General features: G+C 34.8%; 1 long non-coding RNA gene across 1 annotated transcript; it reads right to left on the reverse strand.

Moving 5' to 3' along the window:
* Positions 1–269: 269 nt before the first annotated feature.
* Positions 270–23,896, reverse strand: LOC120148623. Its single transcript, XR_005518383.1, has 8 exons — positions 23,885–23,896; positions 10,947–10,965; positions 10,278–10,662; positions 1,277–1,358; positions 983–1,142; positions 814–890; positions 669–719; positions 270–342 (listed from the first exon to the last, which is right to left on the reverse strand). It is a non-coding gene; the product is annotated as an uncharacterized LOC120148623 (long non-coding RNA).
* Between the last annotated feature and the right edge of the window lie 1,754 nt (positions 23,897–25,650).

The raw sequence follows: 25,650 nt of genomic DNA on the forward strand, positions 1-25,650 counted from the left end.
AGATCAACTTTGAGATATGGTCAAATAAATGTGAACATCTTGCATTTGCCTTAGTTTTTCAATCATGAAATCATTGGGGGTAATTAGTAAGGTGGGTTTTCGCTTTTCAATGTTTCCCACGTGTCTTTTTGGTGGAAGCAAATGATTTGTAACTGCTTTATATGTGATAAGCATGAGAAAAATGATGGATTAAGATCAAAACAAATAGATACTAATAATTACAAAAGGTTTATGGGACGAAAAATAATCAATCTGTTGTTACTCTCTTCTTTTGACCTCCAGAAATGCCCCTCTGCATCTCATCTCCAGCAATGGTATCTTTGCTATGTCGAAACCCAAAAGCTGATCAATTCAACAACATACGAAAACCTTACGTTAGCAAAAGGCCATTTCCATGGTTAATGACTCTACTTTCAACTAGCAGGTTATTGGAAGAAGAAAGGTGGCCGGGGTATAGGGCCCATATTATCCACCGACTGTATGTCATTGTCGACCATGAGTCAAAAGATGGTAGGTGAGGCTACATTTCTGACAAAATGAAATTCTAAAATATTCCATGATCGAAGACCTTGGTTGATTTTGTTGGACTACAAGATTTTTCTAGAAGTAAAAAGATGGTAGATGTTGAAATTCATGCATAAGAAATATGATTTTTTTAATTCACTTACTTTGAGAGTGTAATCAGTGAAAAGGCTGCTTTCAACTCCCATTGCAGTTGCCTGAAGATCCACATGCATGATGCATGTTATGTTATGAGAACATTTGTGAAACTAACACACAAATGACAAACTAACAGATTATGATTCTGTTTACCTTCATGAAAAGGTCTACATCAGCTTCTGGGAAAATTCCTGCATATTTTTCCCTTCTAGCAAGCTCACTTAAGAGATCTACACCAAACACAACACTTACAGGTTTGTGTAATTCGTCAATAATTTTGGTACTGCTCAAATTGTGGTTAGTTTTTTATCTTCTTTTTTACCATATCGAATGCCAACACCCTGTCATCTTGCTGAGAAATCAAAGGTTTCTTTCACTGTCATTTCTCCGACATGAACATCATTCTCGCTGATATATGCAGATGCCTTTTTCGGAACAAATTCATTCAGTCTATATCCATTATATGTTACTTCTCCTTTAACCTGTGTTTCACTCATCCCCCAAGAAAAACAAAAATCAGCTAATTTTTCTTTGACAGTCACGGTAAATCTTAAAGACTTGTGAGAAAAATTACTAGGATAAAAGTTAAAAGTGAAAATGAGTGACTGTAACTGACCCTTAAGCTTGGATCCAACTTGCCCGCCAATGCCAACAAAAGGGTTGTTTCCCAGAAGAAGATGGATAGTAAGTGTGCCATCCTAAAAGCAAAAATAAATAATTGGGATTATCATGTAGAATAAATATACTATCATTATATCAACTATAAGGTGTTCAAACTATTATTGCGGAAGACGGCTATCAGATAGAGAAAAATCGCAACTGATAATTTGAGAAAATAAAAATAAAGATAAAGAAGGCACAAATTTTACGCGGAAAACCCCCTAAATAATATAGGGTAAAAACCACGGACAACGGTAGAAGAATTTAACTATGAGAAAATAGGAATTACAACTTCTCTCGATCTAACAAGGATAAAACAATGACAATTCTCTCTTGATAAAAAGGAGAAAACAACTCTCAAGAAAACTCTCTAAATTCTCTAGTAATGGGAGAAAGCTAGAATGATTTGGGATGGTTTTGAAGCTAAATGAGCTAGGGTAATTATAGTTGAAGCTTAAGGACTCATCTTATAAATACCCTAAAGTTTAGTGACTAAAGTTTGTAATTTGCCCATTTAATTTTCAACCATTTTTGCACCTAATTTTGACATTGTATATTCGGTGCCTAATTTGGACCAATTTTCAGCAGCCCAAAGCAGCCCCATATGCTGCCATTATAGAAAAATAGCCACCCATGCTTTGACATTTCAAGAATCTCCCACATGAAGATTTGATTGGAACAATCATATATTCACACCATTCTTTCTACCTTGTACCATCATGTTGCTTACGTCTCTGACAGGACACAAGAGGATCGACACCAGGTAAATTTATCAGCATTGATTGTCTTCGTCATGAAATCTGCTATGTTGTCTTTGGTATGGATTGTAACATCCTCAATATCAGGTTAGTGATCTGATTGTAAAGTTTTAGAATTTGGTGACTAAAGTAGAAGAATGAAATAGTTCAATGATTTATTTTGAAATATTACTTGAAAGATGTTAGTAATTATAAGGTGAATTGAAGGGAAAATGGGTCATTTGCAAGGAAAATATTTAAATATGGTTATATATTAAACACGTGGAAGGGAAGAGAAAACAAAGTGGTTTCCAGAATTCTCTTTATCTTTCTTCTTCCTTCACGCGTGAAAGCCAAGAGCCAAAGGTGAGTTTTCTGATTATTGAGTTCTTGGTTAAATTTAAGATTTGAGTTTTGATTATTAGATGATAATTAAGCTTAAAGAAAGCTTAAATCATCTTAAAAGCAAAGGATGGTGGAGTTAGGAGAGATTAAAGATTTAGAGTTTACAAATGAAATCTTGGAATAGAGTTCATTACTCAAATTGGAAGATAAATTTGACTTGTCAAGGGTTAAATTAAGAGATATGAAGTGATAAAATGAGTTTTAAAACATGTTGAAAATCTGGTATAATTCTTGAAGTTAATAAAGAGGAGAGGATATTAAGGTTCAAGACGAGATAAATGAATATAAATGAGTTTAAATAGGAGTAAGTAAGTTAAGAATACGAAATGGAATGATATATGAAGTAATTAAGTTGAAAAGAGGGGATTTTCGGGCATAAATTGGATTTTTGGGCTATGTGCATCGATGCACATTCAAGGTGCACCGATGCATCAAGGGTAAATTTCCAGAAATTTTTCATTGTGTATCGATGCACAGGAAGTGCATCGATGCACCCATTAAAAATGGAAACATCGAATGCAATTAATGCATCGATGCATAAGGAGTGCATCGATGCACATATTAAGGGATGCATCGATACATTGTAGAATGCATCGATGCACTTCAAGGGAAATAGAATTATACCTTTCTTTTGGTCTAAGAAATGATAGATTAGATTATATCAATTGGATACTAATATGTATCAATGTATGATTATATAGATATCGAGCACGAACAAGTCCCGGAACAATTATCAAGTTATGATTCGATCGCAAGAGAGGAAATTATAAAAATGGATTGGAACTTCGTGAGGCCAAGGTGAGTGTGTATTATTTTATATATGATGTTTAATGGGAAATAAGACTTGCGACAAGTCTAATTTCTATAGTATTGTGCATGACGCATGAACATGAACATGTGTTTGTTATGAGTGTCTGAGCTATATGTTATGGTATGTGTTGACATGTTATTATATACGTATTTCATGGTTGATGTGAATATATGCTATGTTATGATGATATGATAAGAAATTATATGAATATAAAAGAGAAGTTATGTGATAAGATCGTTGAGATATATAGAAGTGGAATATAAGATTACACGAATACATGATAGGAGATAAATTAAGTAAAAATATGGGAATATGGTAAAAAGCGAGTTTAGAAGAAATGATGGGAATGAAGTACTCAAGTGTAAAGGTTATATAAACAATAAGAATGTGAGTTGGGTAAGTTAATAGTGGTATGAACATTTATGTGAAATAGTAAAATAGAATTATATCATTGAATGAGAATTGAAACAAGATAGATAATATTGACCTATATGATGATATGAGACTTGAACATAAGTGATAATAGGAACATATAAGATGAGTTAGATGGGAAAAATACATATGCTTAAATAAAATTATGATATATGGGTTGTATGATGGAAATCTACGTAGTCATATTAGAAAGTTATAGGTACTATATGAATTGAACTAGGTAAATAGATTAGATTAGTATATAAATGAAATAATAAAAGTGACATATGTTTATGAGTATGACAGATGTGATATGATCTAGGTGAATATCATAGAATGAGGTATAAGCTATTTGATATGAGATAAGTTATTTTATACATATATGATATAAGCTATTAATCAGGACATATGAGATTATGAGAAGAAGAATATAAATGATGTGAATACAAGTATAGGAAAAATGATATATATATATATATATATATATATATAGGAAGATGAATTATATGAATACACATTTAGATGAGGAAATGATGGATTATATGAACATGTGACTATCTATATATATATAGGATAAGATATAAAAATAAGATATAAGCAATGTGACAAGAAATGTGAAATAATATGAAAAATAGATATGAGCTACGTGATATGTGAAAGTGATTTACGTGTTTATACGTATATGTGATTCAACTTATGTGACATAATCTACGTGTTATGTGAAAGTGAACTACGTGTTTATGTGAAAATGTGAAATGACATAAATGATGATGCCCATGTTATGTGTCATGAGAGCTAGGGTATAGTTGGCATGCCAAGAGTCGAGGGTCTACGCGGTCCTTCGAGACATATATGTATTCTTTGGAACATGTGTGAGGTCTTTTGAGACACATACTTGATCCTTGGCATATGTATATGATTCTTAAGGAATGATATGTGGTCCTTAGGGATAACCTTATATGGCACTTCGGTGAATTTCTACGTGGCACTACGGTGCAATTCTATGTGGCACTTCGGTGCATTTATACAAGCTGTGGTGACAACATAGTGCACAACCTCAATAGACTCACATATCTACAGTTCTCACATATGTACATGGGCTAACAAAGAGATAAAAATAAACATATATATTACATGTAAAGTATATGCTTTTGTGATATGAATTGTATTATATGATTGATATGATGATGTGTATAGTGTACATTTGATTACATGAAATGTTATATTGTTTTGATCAGATAGCATGATATGATATGTTCATGCATGATTAAGTAGTTAGAGTTACTTTAATGTGTTTGATGCCTCACTGAGTCATCAACTTAGTGTGTGATTGTTTCACACTTAGGTTACCGAAGTGAGAAGAGTAAAGAGCAATGTGGAGCAAGACATGTCAGTTCTCCTTACCAAAGGTCAGATCAGAAGAAAGGTGAATAATATGTATTTTAATACATAAAGTTCTAGTTGGCATGTATTCAAGATAATATATTGTATAAGCTCTGAATAGTTCGATAAAGGTTTTGAATAAGTTATATGTAATAATAAATTTTAAATTACTCACTATTTTATACAAGTAAAGGTTTTTGAAAAGTCAATGTGACACTTCGGACTCGGATCCGGGTCGGATACGGGTTGGGGGTGTTACATGGATATTTTGCATATCTACCGTTCCTCCTTCCACCTTTTCACGAATGAAATGGTATTGAACTCATATGTGTTTTGTCCTTGAATGAAATACTGGATTCCTTGCTAAATGCAAGGCGTTTTGACTGTCATAAAACAGAGAGACATTACTCTTGATTGTGCCCAAGCTCCTCCAATAGCATTTTTAACCAAATTGCTTCTTTACTGGCTTGTGTAGCTGCTACATATTCTGCCTATGTTGTGGATGTAGCCACAACTGATTGCAATTTTGTAACCCAGCTTACAGCTCCACCAGCAACTTTGAACACATATCTTGTAGTAGATTTGCTTTTATCCAAATCCCCTGCATAGTCAAATCTACATACCAATTGATTAGTAAGTTTGATCCTCCATAACATAATGCAACATTTGAGGTCCCTTTGATGTATCTCAGGATCCTCTTTACTATATTCCAATGCTCTTTGCCTGGATTCGCCATGTACCGATTAACCACTCTCACTTCTTGTGCAATGTCTGGTATTGTGCATATCATAACGAACATTAAACTTCCAACTGCCGATGCATACGGTACTCGAGACATCTCCATCTTCTCTTCTTCATTGCTAGGACTCATACTGGAGGATAATTTGAAGTTAATAGGAAGAGGGATATAAATTGGCTTACAATCTTGCATGTTGAATCTTGACAAGATCTTCTTCAAGTAATTCTTTTGTGAAAGCCAAATATTCCTATTATTTCTGTCTCGGTGAATTTGCATCCCTAGAATCTTGTTTGTTGAACCCAAGTCCTTCATTTCAAATTCCCTAGCTAGTTGTACCTTCAATTCGTCAATATGATCTTTGTTGGGTCCTGCAACCAACATGTCATCCACATACAATAACAATATAACAAAATCGTTATCACCAAACATCTTGAAATAAGCACAAGGGTCTGCCTTAAGTCTATTGTATCCAAGACACATAATGAAGGAATTAAATCTCTTATACCAATACCTCGACACCTGCTTTAAACCGTACAGAGATTTGTTCAACCTGCAAACCAAGTTCTTCTTTTCGTCTTCTTCAAAACCTTCAGGCTGGAGCATATAAATCTATTCTTCAAGATTTCCATGAAAAAAGTTGTTTTAACATCTAGCTGCTCTAGATGTAAGTTCAATGTAGCACACATTGCCAAGACTACTCGAACTGTTGTTAGTCAAACCACAGAAGAAAATATTTCATTGAAATCAATACCTTCTTTTTGAGCATATCCTTTTACCACCAGTCTTGCACAATACCTCTCCACTTGATCATCGTCATTTCGCTTGATTTTGAAGACCTATTTGTTACCAATTGGTTTCCTTCCTTGTGGTACTGGCACAAGATCCCATGTATAATTTTTATGAAGGGCTTCAATTTCTTCTTGCATCGCCATCATCTACAGTGAAACATCTGAGCTGTTTATTTCCTCCTCGTATGTTGATGGCTCACCGTCCTCTGTTAAAAGACAGTATGCAATATTACCTTATATAACATAATCTGAGTATCAATTGAGACATCTTCTCACACGATTTGATTGACGAGTTGTTGGAGCTTCAGAATTCTCTGGTTCTTGTTCATCATGTGCTGGTTCTGCTTCAGATGAATCTCCTTGTTCAACCTCCTTTTCCACATGTATCTATGTAGTCTCTGACTTTTCAACACTATCATCGTCTTCTTTTCTTTGTAGTTTATCTTCTATAAAGATAACATCCCTGCTGATAATCACTTTGAGGACAGTGGGATCCCACAAGCGATACCCCTTTACACCATCAACATATCCCAAGAATTTGCATTTCCTGGATTTTGGATCCAGCTTTGAAATTTCTTGGGAGTTGTACATCATGTACACAATACTTCCAAATATATGGAGTTTTGAATAATCATCTGGTTTACCAGTCCACATCTCCATTGGTGTCTTCAGCTTTATTGTAGTTGATGGAGTTTGATTCACCAAATAACAGGCAGTATTGACTGCTTCTGCCCAGAATGATTTTTCTAGGCATACATCCCTCAACATTGCTCTTGTTCTTTTTAACAAGGTTATGTTCATCCGCTCTGCCACTCTATTTTGTTGAGGAGTGTTCGCCACTATGAATTGTCTTTTGATGCCTTCTTCCCTGTAAAATTCATCAAATTCTTCACTTGTGTATTCTCCTCCATTATCTATTCTGAAACAATTGATTGAAGTTTTTGAAAGTTGAAAACACATATGACTTCTTCTTAATAGGGTACACCCAACATCTCCTGGAGTAGTCATAAATAAATGAGACAAAATAGTTTGCTCCACCTAGAGATGTAACTGGTGCTTGCCATATGTCAGAGTGAACCAATTCTAGAACACTTTTTCTTCTAGAATTTGATGTGTTGAATTTCAACTGGTGTTGCTTACTTATTATGCAATGCTCACACAATGTAAGTGATACCTTTGTTAAGCCTAGAAGTAGCTTTTGCTCAACAAGGACTTTCATTCCTTGTTCTGAAATGTGTCCAAGTTTCTGATGCCATAGCATTGCAGAATCTGAACTACATGAGGCAACAGATGCTTCTGCTTCTAGCAAAGTCTCTCCCTTAAGCATGTACAAGTTTGTTGTTATCTTTTCGCCTTTCAGTACCACAAGCGCTCCACGGAACACCTTCATGATTTTTTTCCGTGTTTCAATCTTGCTTGCATTATTATCCAACAATCCGTAGGATAATAAATTTTTCTTCAGGCCTTTCACATGCCGCACATCTCAAACAACTTTAATTATTCCATCATACATCTTCAATTTGATGGTTCTCACGCCAACGATCTCTAAGGCATGATCATTGCAACTATACACAGATTCTTCTGAGACAGGTTCATAATGATGGAACCATTCTCTTCTTAATATCATGTGATATGTTGTTCCCGAATCAACGAGCCATATATCTGCAAATCTCTTTCTGCCTTCCACGGTGGTCGATGCTTCACAGCATAGAGCATCTCCATCATCTGAAGTGTTTACGGTATTACCTTGTGGATTGGAGTTTTTATTTAGACTCCACCAATCCTTCTTCAAGTGACCATTCTTTCCATAGTTGTAGCACTTTAAATTCTTTTTGCTTCTTGACTTCGATCTACCACGTTTGTGACTGCTACTTTGGCCACGTTCTGTTGATCTTCCTCTCATTGTTGTCAACGCTTCTGCTTGTTGCAGATTTACTTATCTGTCTTCCTTGTTCTTGCGCCAATTTTCTTCTTATAAAACAACAACTGCAACATCATCGAAGACTAGAATGGTGACATTATTGTTTGTCAAGTTGATGATGAGTTGATCATACGAATCAGGTAGAGTTTGAAGTAGAAGTTCAAACCGTTCTTGTTCTCCTATTGTACATCTTAAGGATGTAAGCTAAGAAAATAAAGTGTTCAGTGTGTTTAAGTGCTCCGTCACTGAAGTAGATTCTGGCATACGGAGAGTGTACAATTTCATCTTAAGGAAAATTTTATTGTGTAATGATATGGCCTCGTACAATTTGGCGAGATGATCCCATATCTCCTTAGCTGTCTTCTTCTCCTTGATGCTTGACAATACTTCATCTGCTAATGCTAGATGAAAGTTTTCCATATCATTCCCGTCCATTTCGATCCATTTTTTGTCATCTGTGAAATCTATCGGCCTTTCACTGATAGCTGCTAGACAACCATCTTTTCTCAGGATGGCCTTCATCTTTAATTTCCACAATGAGAAATTTCTCCCATTTAACTTTTCAATATCAAATTTCGTTGCCATAGCTTCTATTACAGATAGCTCTCACTATTTCACTATAGTGAATAGTTCTTTGGAACCTTCAAAGAATGGATAATACCTTCTTACTTTCTTATGTTGGATGATCCACCTTTTGGTGGCAACCACAAAGACAATAAGCAGATATTACACACTCAAATCTGGCTCGGATACCAATTGTTGCGGAAGACGGCTATCGAATAGAGCAAAATCGTAATTGATAATTTGAGAAAATAAAAATGAAGATAAAGAAGACACAAATTTTACATGGAAAACCCCCTAAATAATATATGGTAAAACCCACGGGCAACGGTAGAATAATTTCACTATGAGAAAATATGAATTACAACTTCTCTCGATCTAACAAGGAGAAAACAATGACAATTCTCTCTTGATAAAAAAGAGAAAACAACTCTCAAGAAAACTCTCTAAATTCTCTAGTATTGGGATAAAGCTAGAATGATTTGGGATGGTTTTGAAGCTAAATGAGATAGGGTATTTATAGTTGAAGCTTAAAGACTAATCTTATAAATACTCTAAAGTTTAGTGACTAAAGTTTGTAATTTGCCCATTTAATTTTCAACCATTATTGCACCTAATTTTGATATTGTATATTCAATGCCTAATTTGGTGCCTAATTTGGATCAATTTTCAGCCGCCCAAAGCAGCCCCATATGCTGCCATTATAGAAAAATAGCCACACATGCTTTGACATTTCAACAACTATACCTTGATGGTTTAATAATTCCAGAGGCATCTTTAAGAATAGTGAGATTAGTTGTCTTGGCGAGTCTGATTCCGACCATTCCGAGAACCGACTCAAAGATGTTTCTAGCAGCATTTGGAAGAGAAGGAAGAGCCCAGCTGCCGATGTAGCAGTCGGCTTCTATGGTCAGGTGCTCGAACCTAACTTCTACGGTCGGAAGTCGAATCCCGACCCTGTCATAATTGTAATATGAGTGAACATATTGCAATTCATATGGTTCAACACAATCAACAACTACGGCAGACTAATGTATATGTACAGGTTAAGTTGAGAAATTTGTCAATGAAATTAGGTTAAGTTGATGACTAGTCAGGAAATAAGAAAGGAAACCTGACATAATACTTAAGTAATGATGATTGACAAAGAGTTTTTATGAGGAAAAAAAAGTAGAAAATTTTAAAACAGAATCAAACTTACTTATCAATCCTGTTTCTAAACTTGCTCAAGAACCTCTCATTGTCTTCCTCGGCAACCCTGAAGAGCATATCAATGAACTTCTGCCTGTCATTCACGTTAAGCTAGGTAACGTCGACAGCTCTATGTTCCACCCTCTTCCCGACAATCTCATGGTCCACAAACGATTGCATGATGCTGGTTCTGAGTCGATCATACGTCGGTAGCTTCTCGATGGAGGCCCATTTTAGAGCTTCTTCATCTTCATCAACTCGGCTACTCCTGGAATACTTGGAACCTGAGAATACATCCTCCATGCTCCAGCTACTCCTGCTTAGGCTCCTCCCTATGCTGCTATGCCCAGTTCTTTTGCTGGGATTCCTTGCTTTTTCAATACCTTCCATATCTTCTGTAATCCCTGGATCCACATGTGAACAATCCATGTTAATTTATTTGGTTAATTCACGCAAAAAATGAAAAAGCCTAATGACAACCACTTTTTACGTTGGTTGAAACGAAGCTTTCAATGCTTTGTAAGCAAAAACAGCATCTGAACGTCAAAAAGAATACCACTGGTTATGCTGAAAAATACAAAACAGAGGAAGCCATTCTCGAGGATTTTCTTTACTGTTTTCTCAGCAAACAAACAAACAAAGGTAAATCCAATGAATTGCAAGCAAGAAAAGAACTCACTGTGGAAAAGCAAAACCGACTCTGATTTTTGAGAGAAATAACAGAAGATAAGAGTTTTGGTGTTATTTGTAGTTTATGACATCGAGAATCTGACTGCTCTTTGTTTCTTCTTCTTCTTCTTCTTCTTCTTCTTCTTCTTCTGTTTGTCAGCTCTTCTGGTTGTAAGGTGCAGAGATTAGAGAAGATGGGTGCAAGTGAAGGACAATGCTTACATATATGCAATGCTCTGTGCTCATTTTTGAAAATTATTTAATTTGACAGGACAGATGTGATAAAATATGATAGGCCGTGATCCAATATGCAAGAAATGCATAGGTCGGTCAATTATTGAATTGAAAGTCGAAGTTACGGGTGTTGGTAGATTAATGCAATTGTAGAGCACAAAATTGAAAAGAAAAAAAGGGTCTTAAATATAAACTTTGTTTGGACGTACCTATAAAGAGTGGTGAGAGTATAGCAGTGTAGGGCAATTATGGCAAAGTGAACGTCAAAGAGGATGAAGGAAATATTATTATCCCTCGATTATTTTCCCTATTCTTCATTCTAAGTTTCCATAATTGGTTTAGCCTTAAATACAAACTTTGTTTTTATACGATCAACGCTAAAGATTATTGTTTTAGAAAGTCTTCGATTCGAGTAGGTTTTTTTTAATAAAGGGAAGGTTATTCTTTTCAAAATTCTTGGATTCGAGTACGTTTTTCTAATAGAAGCCGATAATCTTATTAAAATGTGAAAATATTTAAAATTACAATAAGAGCTTACAATCAGCATTGTAAACTAAATACATAATTTGAACATTTTACTATAACATTGAAACAAGAAACTAACCACTTTATATCATACAATGACCATACATGAAAAAGGTTAAAAATTCTACCAAAATACTCAAATGATAAATAGATAAGAACAAATCTGACTGCATCGGCAAACGAATCACAAAAGGAGTTTAGCTATTGAAAAACCATCAAAAATCATAAATCGGAGCGGAGTTTCATGAGAAACTATCCAGTACCGAAAAATCACGTATTCAAATTCAATCCAATGGTCCAAAGCAGGAAAGATCAACGAGAATATAAAATAAGCATCTTCTTGATCAGTCGTGGCGTTGTTAAATCCAATCATAAAATAATAGAACTGACGATCGTCGACCATTATCAAAATCGGTGTCTCCATCGACAAAATAAAATTAAAGAAGAAAGAACTGATTTAATCTATAGAGAACAACACAAATTCTAAAAAAAATAAGCGGCAAAAGAATTTAGATAGCGGTGTGAGAAAGCAACCATGAAAGTTGAGAGTGATGAAAGATCAGTGGTTTGAGTTAGAGAACGACAACTGTGGGTGTTTGGATTTATATCCAGGAAAATAAGAAAGTGAATGAGGAAAGCACTAAAGGTACTTTTATTGTAACTATGACTTATGTCAATTACAAACTAAACTTGGGTATTTTATAGCCCAAATATAACAACTCAATAACAACTCAAAACAGATTTAACAAACTAACAACTAATTATTTCTAACATTCTCCCTACTTTCTCAACCCTCTTGAGCTTCAGAACTTGACTCGTTCAACATTCTCCACTTGGCTGGTTCAACATTCTCCAAACTGTTTGAAGTTGAAGTACTAAATGAAATGCGAGTTGGTACCCGAAAAGAAATATTCTTCCTTTATTCTCTATTTTGTTCTTTCCAAAATTCTTTCAAAATTCATTTTCCCTTAACTAGGCGGTCTATCGAGAATCGAAAGTGTTATTCAAAATTCTTTCAAAATTGATTTGAGATATGAGTGATATCCGTGTGCATTGAATCATTCCAAAGCAACTATATGCCACCACTAAAGCCATGAGATTCAACTCAGAAGAAATTAACAAAACCCATCCTCGACACCACCTTATCAACATTCCTTCCATAAATCCGAGTCCCAAGTAGAGCCACCATACAAGGACGATATTAATCACTAACAAACTATTTGAAGTGCCTACTGAAAGTTACACTTGCAGCCCTTTGACAATTCCAAAACATGAACTTATCCATAAAACAAAACAAGACAACGAAACAAATCTTATACTCTAAACGCAGAAAATGAATCATCAAAGAAGATTATCAATCACCAATCTTGTTTTCCAAGTTCCAAACCAAGATGTTGCTGAGAAATAGAAGTCTAAGATGCCGCTAAAGTACAAAAATATGAACAAAAAAAACTGCACTCAACTCCAACAAAGCAGGAAATCATACTAGTAGAAGGAATCACACTTGACCTTATACTCAACTCACCTTGGAAGAAATCACACCTCGGATGAAGTTTCAGCCCCAATGAAATTTGTTAACAAATGAGGGCTTATGGTAGAAATAACCACGAAGACAGACGCAAATTTCAGCAAAGGCAGGAAAACGAAACTCAAGAACTAATCGCAATCCCTAACCAATACAGGAAAAAAATCAAGAATTCAAGTCTGAAGTTACCAAATTGAATATGCAAATCTTTGACTCAAACAACACACAACTGATTCGGAAGGATGATCGATAGCAAGACCATCAAAAGCTCTGAGATATGGTCATTAACGGCTGCGGAAACAGTTACTATGGCTCTAGAACTGTTCGACGAATGATACCATGTGAGAAAGCAACCATGAAAGCTGAAAGTGATGAAAGATCGGTGGTCTGAGTTGGAGAACGACAACTGTGGGTGTTTGGATTTATATCCAGGAAAATAAGAAAGTGAAAGAAAAAAAACACTAAAGGTATTTTTATTGTAATTATGACTTCTATCAATTACAAACTAAACTTGGGTATTTTATAGCCCAAATATAACAGCTCAATAACAACTCAAAACATATTTAACAAATTAATAACTAATTACAACTTATTTCTAACAAGTGGCGCTTGGGCTCGAGTAATTATGTTTACAATATACGTATATTATTAATAAATTAAAAAAAATCTAAACACATACTAGCTTATAATCACACCAAATTATTTAAAAAAAACATTGTGTATAGGCAGAGAGTATTAACTCACTACTAAAATGATCAATCTTCATTTTTTAATCTACCCTAAAAATAATATAATTCAAATTTAGATGCAAAGATTAACTAAATTAACCTCTTCAAAAAGAGTAAATTTTTATTTTTAAAATTTCATGATTCTTTTACTTTCCTCCACAGATTTTTTAATTAGTTTTTTATTCATTTTATTTTGTACCACATGTTTGTTTGGTCGCCTTTTTAGTAATAAGAGATTAAATATAATTAATTTAAACTTATGATAGTAAAAATAAAAGTTGCTATTACATGATTAATTGGTTTCTAATTCCATTTTGGTTTTTTTAGATTTAATATTTCATGGATATTTGCTTTTCAATTTTCCATTGACATTGGATTGTGGTAGGAGAAAGATTTGGAGTGGAATTGTACAAAATATTCATGACAGTTCCCACCCTCTAAGCAAAATGATGTTTGAAACAAACTTGACCAACTCCATTGACATGTTCTCCCTTCTAAGATCCCACCCCAAAACAAAATTTTGCAATGGCAAAGCAAGATTGATATCTTTTACCATGTATACACGCATATATATATAGATGGCAATCGGATCGTTTGCATCGAATACAAATCCAGCTATTATGGGTCTAGATTATATTAGGTTTGGTTCGAGTTGAACCAATATAATTTAAATTTAGTTCGAGACTATGGTAAGTCTGTTGATATCAAATTGATCATTTTTCAGACCTGGTCATATTAGATTGATTGAGTTCTAATTTGGGTCATTATCAGATCGATCGATTTTTAGTTTAAGTCAATATTGAATCGGTTAATTTTTGGATCGGGTTATCCTTTAGATCTTTAGGTCAATTTGGTTTGAGTTGAGTATGAGTTCAATAAATATAAATAAAATTATTGATATATTCTTAAAGAAATAGTGTCTTTTTATTTGTTGATTTTATGATTTAGGCTCAAATTTAACTCTCATATTCAATATTCAAATTCAACCATTATTTAATGATGATAATTTTACTTGAATTCGATCTTATAAGGTGTTTTAACTAGTAATATAATACATAATAAAATAAAAACATACATCATTCTACTATTTATTACACTGCTAAACATAGATAATAATAAAAATGAGTTATTCATTTGTTTTGACTCAAGTATCAGATAAAAATTGAGATGATTTTCGATTTGGATCATATTTAAACAAATTAAATTTGAGTTATTTTTAGTTTGATTAACATTAGTTATGGGTCTATATCGGTCCAGTAAAATATAGGTCGATTTATTTCAGTTTAGGGCATCATATTCAAATTCATATTGAATCTTGAGTTAGATAAATTGATTAAATTTTAAATTCATGATATTTACTTTTTACCATCATGTGCAATAAGACTCGCAGAGTTACGGTTGAGGGTGACGGGAATGGTGAATTAAACAAAAGTAAAATTGCCTTTCACGACCTTCACGGGTTACCAAACATAATCTCATCGTAGAGGCGATCTTCTCAACTTAATTTGTTTCGTTCATAATATTAAGATTCAAACTTTTAATCTTACTTAAAGAATTTAGCGTCTTATCTCACTAGACCAATTGATTATATTTATTACAATTTTGATATACACGCAATTAAGACATACACTTGTTATCTATTAAATAACAAGTGTATGTCTTAATTGGTGTTCCATCTTACATTTTAAATCATTAACATTCTAAATACAAATTGTAATTAAGCCTGTGTTATATGTAAAGAAAAGTATTTGATGCAGTAAATTTTAGTTTATATAATTATGCATATTTTTAATATTTTAGAATAAAGTATTTAAAATTTAGAGGTTATAATTCTGCATAATTTAATAAACAAATAATACGATAGTAAATTTAATTTTTTTTAAATGAAGCAATTTTTTACGATAAAAAAATTACTTATGCTTCAACAATAAAAGTAACCACGTGAAGATTTTTATTATATGTAAACTTTGGCAAAAGATTTAGCTTCCTTTTGGAAACTTGTTAGGGAGATTTAGAGTGGGAAGGTGCAATAATTGAACTCCAATCTTTGAGGTTGAAAGTAATTTTGTTAATGACATATTATCTACAACTTTTGGCCTTTAATAAGAGTTTGCCATCAATTGGATACCAACGACCGCTGCAGATATTGTCGGCAAAAGTTATCATTTTTACTAGCTTGGCAGTTTAGTTATGGTTGAATTATTGGACAATCCGAACATGATTTTACATACTAATCACGTCCAACGGATTCAAGTGAGAAGCTGTTGTTAAATGACTGAGAACTTCATTATCATGTAACAAGTTTCGTTGGGAAAGCTTTTGGTTTCGTCGGTATTAGTTATTTTCACGTAATTTTTCTTTTTATTTGTTGACATCAACTACAGAATTAAAATCCCAAAAAATTAATCACCCACGTATAAAATCAAATCAGGAAAATTATCAGGAGGCAACATTGCAGAAGGAGCCTTCTTTATAACTCAGCCATTCTATTATTTTGCAGCTTCAAATCCTTGTAAAATCTGTTGATGAAATCCTCGGCAGCCTTGTCCACGTAGTCATTGTCTTCATCCGCATCCCTCAAAGGAAAAGGCGAGTCCGTTATTCTGATTTGCCTCGCCAACGGAGTTTGTCCGAACCCTGGTAACATGGGAGAAGCTGCGACCACATCGTTGTTGTTGAGCATCTCCAAGCCAGCCTTTACGGCGTTCATGGTGGCCATGTTGTCGTCGTCGAGGGTGGGTGGCGCGTGGGTGCAGGCGAAGAAATGCTGGTAGTAGTTGTTGCTCTTCTTCTTGGCGGCGAGGTTAAAAGGGAAGATGTAGTTCGGGGTGTTGCTGCAGCTGAACTCGTACTCATCGGCTGCTGCTGGCGCCTCCGCCGTGAAGGATGTTGAGACCTGGCGGTTCTTGTTGTGGTGGTAGTTGTGGAACATGAGGTTGCCGATGGCTTTGGCGCCGGCGATCTTGCCACGTTTAAGCTTCATGTTGAGATCAACCATGAGTTTTCTCTTGGACAAAATTCCTTTCCTCATCATGAAGAGAACTGCTTTTACAATGCTCCATACTCTTTTTGCCGTCACTGCTGTATTCTGTTCCATTTTCTTTCGTCTCTGCTTTTAGTATTTCACTCTTTTTTTCTTCTCTCTGTTAATTGAGAGAGAATGAGAGAGAAAACGAAATTAATCAGATAAAAAATGATTAAATTATTTAAAACAACCTAATACATCCCATATATATATATATATATATACTATCGACTTAAATGATTACAATCAATTTTCAGGAAAGGGCATACATGTACACATTTTAGCAAATGGTATTACTTTATACTTGCCCGAATAAACAAACAATGAGTTGAAAACATGGTTTTCAGAATTGGACCGGTCATTAAATTGGCTGTGCTATCGGTTTACTGGTTTAACTGATCAGACCGGTCGAAAAAACCGGACGATGTCATAATTAATTAATTACTTAAAAATTAAATAAAAATATAAAAATAGTTTTTTATAGAAAAAATAATTTCAGTGATCGAAAATGTCTTATAATATACGATTTTAACCAACTTTTTTTGGATTTGCGAAAATGACCAACAAATTCGCAACGCGAACTCTAATTTTGCAACACAGTTTCCAAATACGCAACACGAATATGTAAATCGTAACGAGATTTTCCAAATTCGCGTTGCGATAGTTGTGTTTACCTATATCGGTAATTAGAGTTGCGAATTTGAAAATCGCATTGCGATAGTACTGTTTACATTACGATAGTATTGTTTACATTGTGATAGTACTATTTACCTATATCGGTAATTAGCGTTGCGAATTTGAAAATCGCATTACGATAGTACTGTTTACATTGCGATAGTACTATTTACCTATATCGGTAATTAACGTTGCGAATTTGAAAATCGCATTGCGATAGTACTGTTTACATTGCGATAGTATTGTTTATCTATATCGGTAATTAACGTTGCGAATTTGAAAATCGCATTGCGATAGTACTGTTTACATTGCGATAGTACTGTTTACCTATATCGGTAATTAACGTTGCGAATTTGAAAATCGCAATAGTACTGTTTACATTGCGATAGTATTATTTACCTATATCGGTAATTAGCGTTGCACATTTTCAAATTCGTAACGCTAATTACTGATATAGATAAACAGTACTATCGCAATGCGATTTTCAAATTCGCAACGCTAATTACCGATATAGGTAAACAGTACTAAAATTCGCGTTGCGATTTACCTATTCGCGTTGCGATTTTGGAATCTGTGTTGCGAAATTGGAGTTCGTGTGTGAATTTGTTGGTCATTTTCGCAAATCCAAAAAAAGTTGGTTAAAATCGTATATTATAAGGCATTTTCGGTCACTGATGTTATTTTCTCTTTTTATATCACAAATTATATTTAAAACAAGTTATAACTTATATAAGTTAAAAACCATAAAATCAAGTGAAACAAAATGATTCAAATCAACTACAACATAATATTTAAGGTAAAACATATTAAATAATAAATATAATTATATAACTATAATCAAAAAATAAATTTGGGACTAAAAAATCATAACAAACGATGTCGTTTGATTTAATTTTTTTTAAAAAAATCTCACATGGCTAAGAAATATAAAAGAGCATCAAAAAAGTCTAAAGAGAAAATATGAAAACAAAACAATCCCACATGGCTAAGAAAGATACAATAGCATCCCAACTGACTTTATAAATAATAGAGGTAATTTGACATTCAAAATCATGGAGCCTTTTGGTAAGCACAGAGTGAATTATTTATTCGCTTCAATCGAGCTCGAATTTCAGGCTTCAATCGAGCTTCTAAAATTCTTTTGAGTTCGAGCCTTTTTGAGTTCGAGTTGAACTTGATAATTTTTAGCTCGTGAGTTTTTAAGTCGAGTTGAGCTTACTTTTAAAGTTTTCGAGTTCGACTTGGCTCGTTTAACAAACGACGTTGTTTGATTTAATATTTTTTAGAAAAAAAACAAAACCGATTTTCAACCTGTTCACGATCCGGTCCGGTTCAACGGTTCCTTCCGATTTACTAGTAACTATTAAACCAGTGTAGAATGAACCGGACCAGACAACGACCCCCGATTGAACCGGCCGATCCGATCCGATTTTCAAAATACTGGTCGAAAATCACTTGCGTCTCAAAAGGAAGCCAAGTTTGAAGCAAGGTATGGACTGACTGCTTTCGTTCCATGTATACCCCCCAGCTTTATGCATATATACAATTTCAACTTTAGGCTAAGTAAGCAATGCATCAAAAAGCAGGCAGGGTGTTTTAGACAAAAGGATTGTAAAAATCCAACGCTCTCCTTGGGAGATTCAACCATCCCGATGACTTTCAACGCATGGAGGAGTTTCCTTAGGCTGTAAACAAAGGTAAAGCAGTGGCCTTTAACAAAGCAAAGTCTCTCTTTTTGGCAAATATAAAAGAAAATGGTTAAAGAAATCAATTTCAATGTGAGTTCCATTGTTGGATTTGTTTGTATTATCGTTTTGACAAAAAAAACGTGGATGAATTCAACCATCTTTGTTCTTCCTGTATCAACTAGAACGTACAGTACTGTCAGGTTGTTCGTCCTATTCTGTATTTTACAACTCTTAAATCTAACTCGCTAGTGGCTTATTCAAAAATTTAAGAATAAGATCTAAAATTTTAAATTTTTTAAAAAATAATAGGTATACAAAAATTATAATCTTTTTCTTTTTTTTTAATACATTAAACTAAATTTAATTAATTTTTTAAAATAATAGGATGCACTTTACCCATATGAAAACTTAATGCATCCGTCACTGTCCATAATACTTGTGTACGTACAACTCTGTACATGAGATTACAGACATGAATAGTATAAAATATGGAATATTAATATTTATATATCTTCATCTGATTAATTTTAAATTTAAGTGCCTTGAAATTTTAAGTATAAAAAGTTTCAATTATTAAATGGTACGTCAAATTATAATACTTTTTTTTATTTGGCTTTACATGCGCCGCCAGCAACTCTGGGAAGAAGCATGAGATATACGCCAACAAATCGCAAGAGTATGGGTTCATAACAAATGCAGAAGAAGGCCGAAGATTAAGTCAGTTTTCTTAGAAGGGCTCTATCATTTTAATTAGAATTATAAATTTATTTGTGAATTTTTCTATACTCAAACCTAAGAAAAACATGGGATCACCTAAAACAAATATAATTATAAATTTATAATTAAATATATATTTTTTGGTAAAGCGATATGATTAAAGGAAAATCATACACATAAAGGATTTTAGATGCCTCGATCATTAAAAACATTTCTACACCTGATTAGAGGAAAAGATACATCCAAATCCTTACGAAAAACAAAAGAAATACTATTCACTACAATTAGACGATTGAACGTCATCAAAGCGCAACAATGACAAGATGTCATGTGGAGGCCTTTCCATGTATTGTACCCTAAAGTGATCAGCATTCGCTAAGCTAGCTAAGTAGTCGGCTACACCATTACCACGACGGGAAAGATGTCGGAAACGAACACACCACTTTCGTTGAACAAGGAGATGAATGTGTGTTAAAATTGGCACAAGGCCTTATCCAATTCGATCCAGCTGAAGTAAACGGACAACCTGAAGGCTATCGACTTCCACCTCGACTCTGCGAAAACCTCGTTCCCAAGCAATTTTCAAGCCGATAAATACCCCCACCCGCCCATAATTCTGTTTCAGCTACCGTGCAAACGCCGATAAATTTATGAAAGCCCTTCAACCAAACACCATTATCACCCCCGAAGAACTCCTCCGCATTTTGCAGTCCCGTCACTTGAATTTCGGCTCCCATCAGAATTTAACTCATACTCTTGCGATCCAACCATATGTGCCAAAGAAGTGCACCAAATAGTAAATCCCACTCTCGTTCCTAAGCGATGAACCTCGACGCATCCGAAAGATTAAAGGTAAAGCACGATTTCCATTCCAAAGATAATAACTCATCCAGCCGATCAGCTTGTACAAAAGCATCCCAAATCACCTTTGTTCGCAGGCATTCCCGGAACACATGCGAAGCACCCTCCAGTCCGACATTACAAATTGGGCAGCTTCCATCCTCTGTAAAATGACTATGAACCCGTTGAGCATTGGTCATGAGTTTGTTGGAGTAAGCAAGCCATAATTTTTTTTTGCACTCTCCGATAACCATGAATCAACTTCTAGAATCGTGAGTTCGAAGGAACAGAAGGGCCAGTTCTAAGCGGGTATGCTTTTCTGATGGAGAATTACAGGTCGGGGCTGACCTTCCAGCCAACTACATCATCCTGTGCCATCGTTAAATGGCTCCGCCTAGCTGTAATACTGTAACACCCTCAATTTTATTGTTTTAATTAATTTCGGGGTCCAAATCATAAAACTTTAAACCTTGGGGTCAGTTTTTAAAGCTTCTGGAAGTTCAGTGACCTAGTTCCAGATTTAACCTTCTTTGTCTGCAAAGAAAATAATACTAATACTAATAATACTAATAATAATAATAATAAGAATAATAAAATGTGTATGTGGTTGCGATTGAACTTTTAGCGTGCTAAACCATCACCCTAATCCTAAACCGTGTAACCTAAACCACTGTAGCTAATAGGTTTAGGTAAAAATATCTTTTACTTCTCTTGTTTGGGATTTTAAATCCCTAAAATTTGAAACCAAATCCCCAAATCGTGAAAATCCTCAAGCTCTCACCAACTCTAATCGTCGTCTCTTTGTTCACTGATCCCTGACCGACGATGGTGTGCACCGCCACCACCTTGTTCCCCGTCGTCCCATAGTCAAAAGTCCTCTGTCAATTTTTCAATAACCCCGGTCAATTGTCGTGAAAGACTATGGGAAAGTTTCGTTGAAACCTAAGAACCCTCGTTTCTGTTTCTGCTCGATTCCAACCACCATAGGCGATTGTAAGTTGTGTCTTCGCCATCAATTGACTCACCATCCCACGTCGAGTAAAACCTGATCGACCTCTTTCCGTCTAAGCTCGTCGTTCGTCACAAATCTGCTGACAAAGCCTCGACGGATAATTAAATCCACCATCATTGTTTTTTGCGTTTCATGTCGATCTTGTCATCGGTTTGCCTCACCGCCATCATCATCAGGTTCCCCACTCTGTTCCGACCATAACCCGATCGGTATCGTCCCCTTCCGTCGCGTCCTCTATTGTTCGTCGTTTAGGGTAGGAGTTTATTCTTTATTCGTTAATTTCCTTCGATTTTGGTTGATTTATGGATTGATTCAAGTTGTTTTTGGTGAATGGTGTCATTGGGAGGAATAGACCGCCCCTCCCTGTCCCTGTCGCCGCCGTACGTGCTACCACGCGCCATCGTCGAACGTGGTCGTTGTTTCTGTCAAGTTTTCTAGATGACTTAGCCAACTCGCCTGAGTCACCGAGTCAACTCGCTGAGTTGAACAACCCAAAACAGTCTATTTTTTTAGCCAAGTTGAGCCATTAATGCCTTTGAGCCGAACTATTTAAGCTTCTAAGTTGAGTCGTTGATGGAGCCGTTGACCAATTGACTTTGATTTTGACCCGTTGACTGTTGACTTTTACCAAAAAGTCAACTTTTTCGAAAATATTTTATGTTTTCGACGTCCTGAGTCGGAATTCGAAGTCTGTTTCATCAAATTCGAACCTGGTAAGTTTTTTTTCCAGTGTTTTATCTCTCGATTCGAATCGTGTTCCTGATTAAGTTCTATTTTTAACGTAAATTCTTTTGCTATGTCACTGAGATATTATGGGATGTCGAAATCAAGTGTGAGAGCATTCGAATGGAGTTCAAATGACTGACCATTGTTGCTCAAAAATCAAGGTAATACTTTAGTACCCTATGCACACTTTACGTTACATGTTGGTAATTACTGATGCATGATTTATAATGTTTAGTCAAGTAAATCCCAATGAATATTCTTAAATTCGTACTGAATATGGTAAAAGGATATTAAATTGGTTAAGACTCGAACTGAGTACGGTATAAAGCTGGTATACTGAATAAGACTCGGATAACTTGCTTAAGAAATTAAAAGACCAATAATAAAGAAATTTAGGATCAACAATCAACCTCAAGATCTATAAATTTCGATTATTTTCTTTTTAAGGTTGAGTGCCAAGAATACTTGGATAAGAAATTACAAAAACAACCCTATGGAGTAAAATTACGAAAACACCCTCGTGCTGCAAAAAGACCAAGATTGCCCCTGATAATGAAAAGACATAATTGACCAAATTATTAAAATAAGTTCATATGTTTGGATTGAACAAAATTACCAAAATGTTCTCGAGCTGTGAAATACCTTGAACTCTAAAGGACCAAAGTAATCTAGAGTACGGAAATGAACCAAATATCCTCATGACCTAGAAATAAGTGAATGTTATTGGATAATTCTAGAAATATCGAGAAATCTAATTATTGTACCGCCACTCAAGCTTATGGAGCCAACCCAAGTATGTCTGTCATCTTGGAGATTGTTCCAATACATAAATAACTCAAAAACCATCAGAATACGTACAGTTCCTCAAGATCCGTTCAACGATGGTTCTGAAGATGACCAATTCGATTAGTGATGTCAGTATTAAAGTGTGAATATGCTTGAAGTGTATCGATTCAAGTGATTGACAAGTATCACAGTGCTAGGATTTGTTCAGCTCGAGTTGACCCGATTTTCTGACAAATCAACATGAAACTTGAATACTATAAATCATCGTTTCACCCTTATTGGATTAAGTTGCTACGAATCCACTACAAATAAAAAAGTGTCTGAAATACCCCTGATTGCCTAAATATTGAAAATGCTCTGGTTATATCTGAAATCTTAATTTATTCTGATGTAAAGGTTCTTAAATACCTTTCTGATACACCTGAAATCCTAAATGGTCTTGTATAATTAGGGGGCATGTAGGTGACATTTGATTTTTTATAATGAGTCTATAACTTGTATGATTTTAATTCTGTTTGTAATATATGAATGATTTTCTGAACTTGTATTTTAAGTATAAATTATTTTATGATTTTACATGTTTTAACAAAAAAATAATTTCTCCTGAATTTTTATCGTATGTCGTTCTGGTGACCCTAATGTAACACCTAGGATCAGATTGAGTCACCCGTATCTATATGAGAGTATTACAAATACATAGCAGAATGGGCATCGAGAGAAGATGTTGAAAACGATCCCATCTCCAAAGTCCATTGTCGTCATCTATATCTGTCACCTTTTCGTTCCCAACCAAATGCAATAAGTTAGGCTCGACAAAGCTAAGCAAAGAAACCACCCCTAATAACCATCAATTTTGCCAGAAACTTGTAGGATAGCCATTCCTAACACAATGCGTGATATTTTCAAACACCTCTCCATACCAAACAGATTACTTTCCAAATTCCAGAACAATTTTGGCGTTGTTCAGGAATTGTGTCAGAGTATTTATATTTGGCACGTAATAACTTTGCCCACAAGGCATCCTTATTGGCAATTAGATTGAAAGCAAGCTTTATAATGAAAGATTCATTTTGAATATGAACACTCCTAAAGCCAAGACTACCTTGGAGGGATGGTCGACACAAATCTTCCCATCGTACCAATGCCACACCCTTACCATCCGAAGAAACACCCCAAACAAACCATTTGATCAAAAGCTCCAACTCGTTGTAGGTCTTTTATGTAACACAGTCGTTTGCATTGTGTAAATTGGAATAGCAGCTAAAACTGATTTCGCTAAGGTTATATGACCCGCCAAGGTAAGATTCTTCGCTGCCCAACCCGCCAACTTGTTCTGCATCATCCGAATCAAGTAAGCATGTGATTCTGATGTGAACCGTTGATGCAACAATCAACACCCAAATATCTCCCTTAATCCGTAACCAATTCGAAACCAAATTTCACACTAATCTGTTGTCTTAAGGTAAGAAGGAAATTTTTTGAGAAATAAATATTTATTTGGAAATGCTAACCTTATGGCCAGAGATCTCACAAAAATGATCCAGGATCCATCGAATAACTTCACATTGGTCTTCCGACGCTTCCACAAAAAACAAAATGTCATTGACAAAGAAAAGATAAAAATTTCTCGACCCAGATTTAGAAGTACGAAAAGGTTTCCATCGTCCATTACTAGTGGCAGCCATGATAACTTGAGCAAGTCTTTTCATTCAATGATTAAATAAATAAGGTGATAATGGATCACCTAGTCGAATCCCTCTTGAAGGAGTAAACGAATATGTTTGTTCCCTATTTCACAATATCTAAGTTAAAATAGACGCGACACAATGCATAATTAACTTTTGTAAGTGCTCCAAAATACCAATATCCATTATTGTATCCACATAAAATTTTATTCAAGACTATTATATGCCTTCTCCAGATCAATTTTAATGACCATCCAACCCTTTTGACCAGTCTTCTTTCTCATGGAATGAATAACTTCCCGAGTGATGATGATGTTATCAGTGATTGCTCTGCTTGGAACAAAACACGTTCGGTTAGTCGACACCCATTCTGGCAAAACCGGTTTAAGTTTGTTGACAATGATTTTGGTGATTATCTTATATGATGTTATCGGTGATTGCTCTGCTTGGAACAAAACAAGTTCGGTATGTCACACCCATTCTGGCAAAACCGGTTTAAGTCTGTTGACAATGATTTTGGTGATTATCTTATAACACATTACAAAGGT

Source organism: Hibiscus syriacus, unplaced genomic scaffold (assembly GCF_006381635.1).
Source record: "Hibiscus syriacus cultivar Baekdansim isolate YM2019G1 unplaced genomic scaffold, ASM638163v2 tig00110963_pilon, whole genome shotgun sequence".
Classification (NCBI taxonomy): domain Eukaryota; kingdom Viridiplantae; phylum Streptophyta; class Magnoliopsida; order Malvales; family Malvaceae; genus Hibiscus; species Hibiscus syriacus.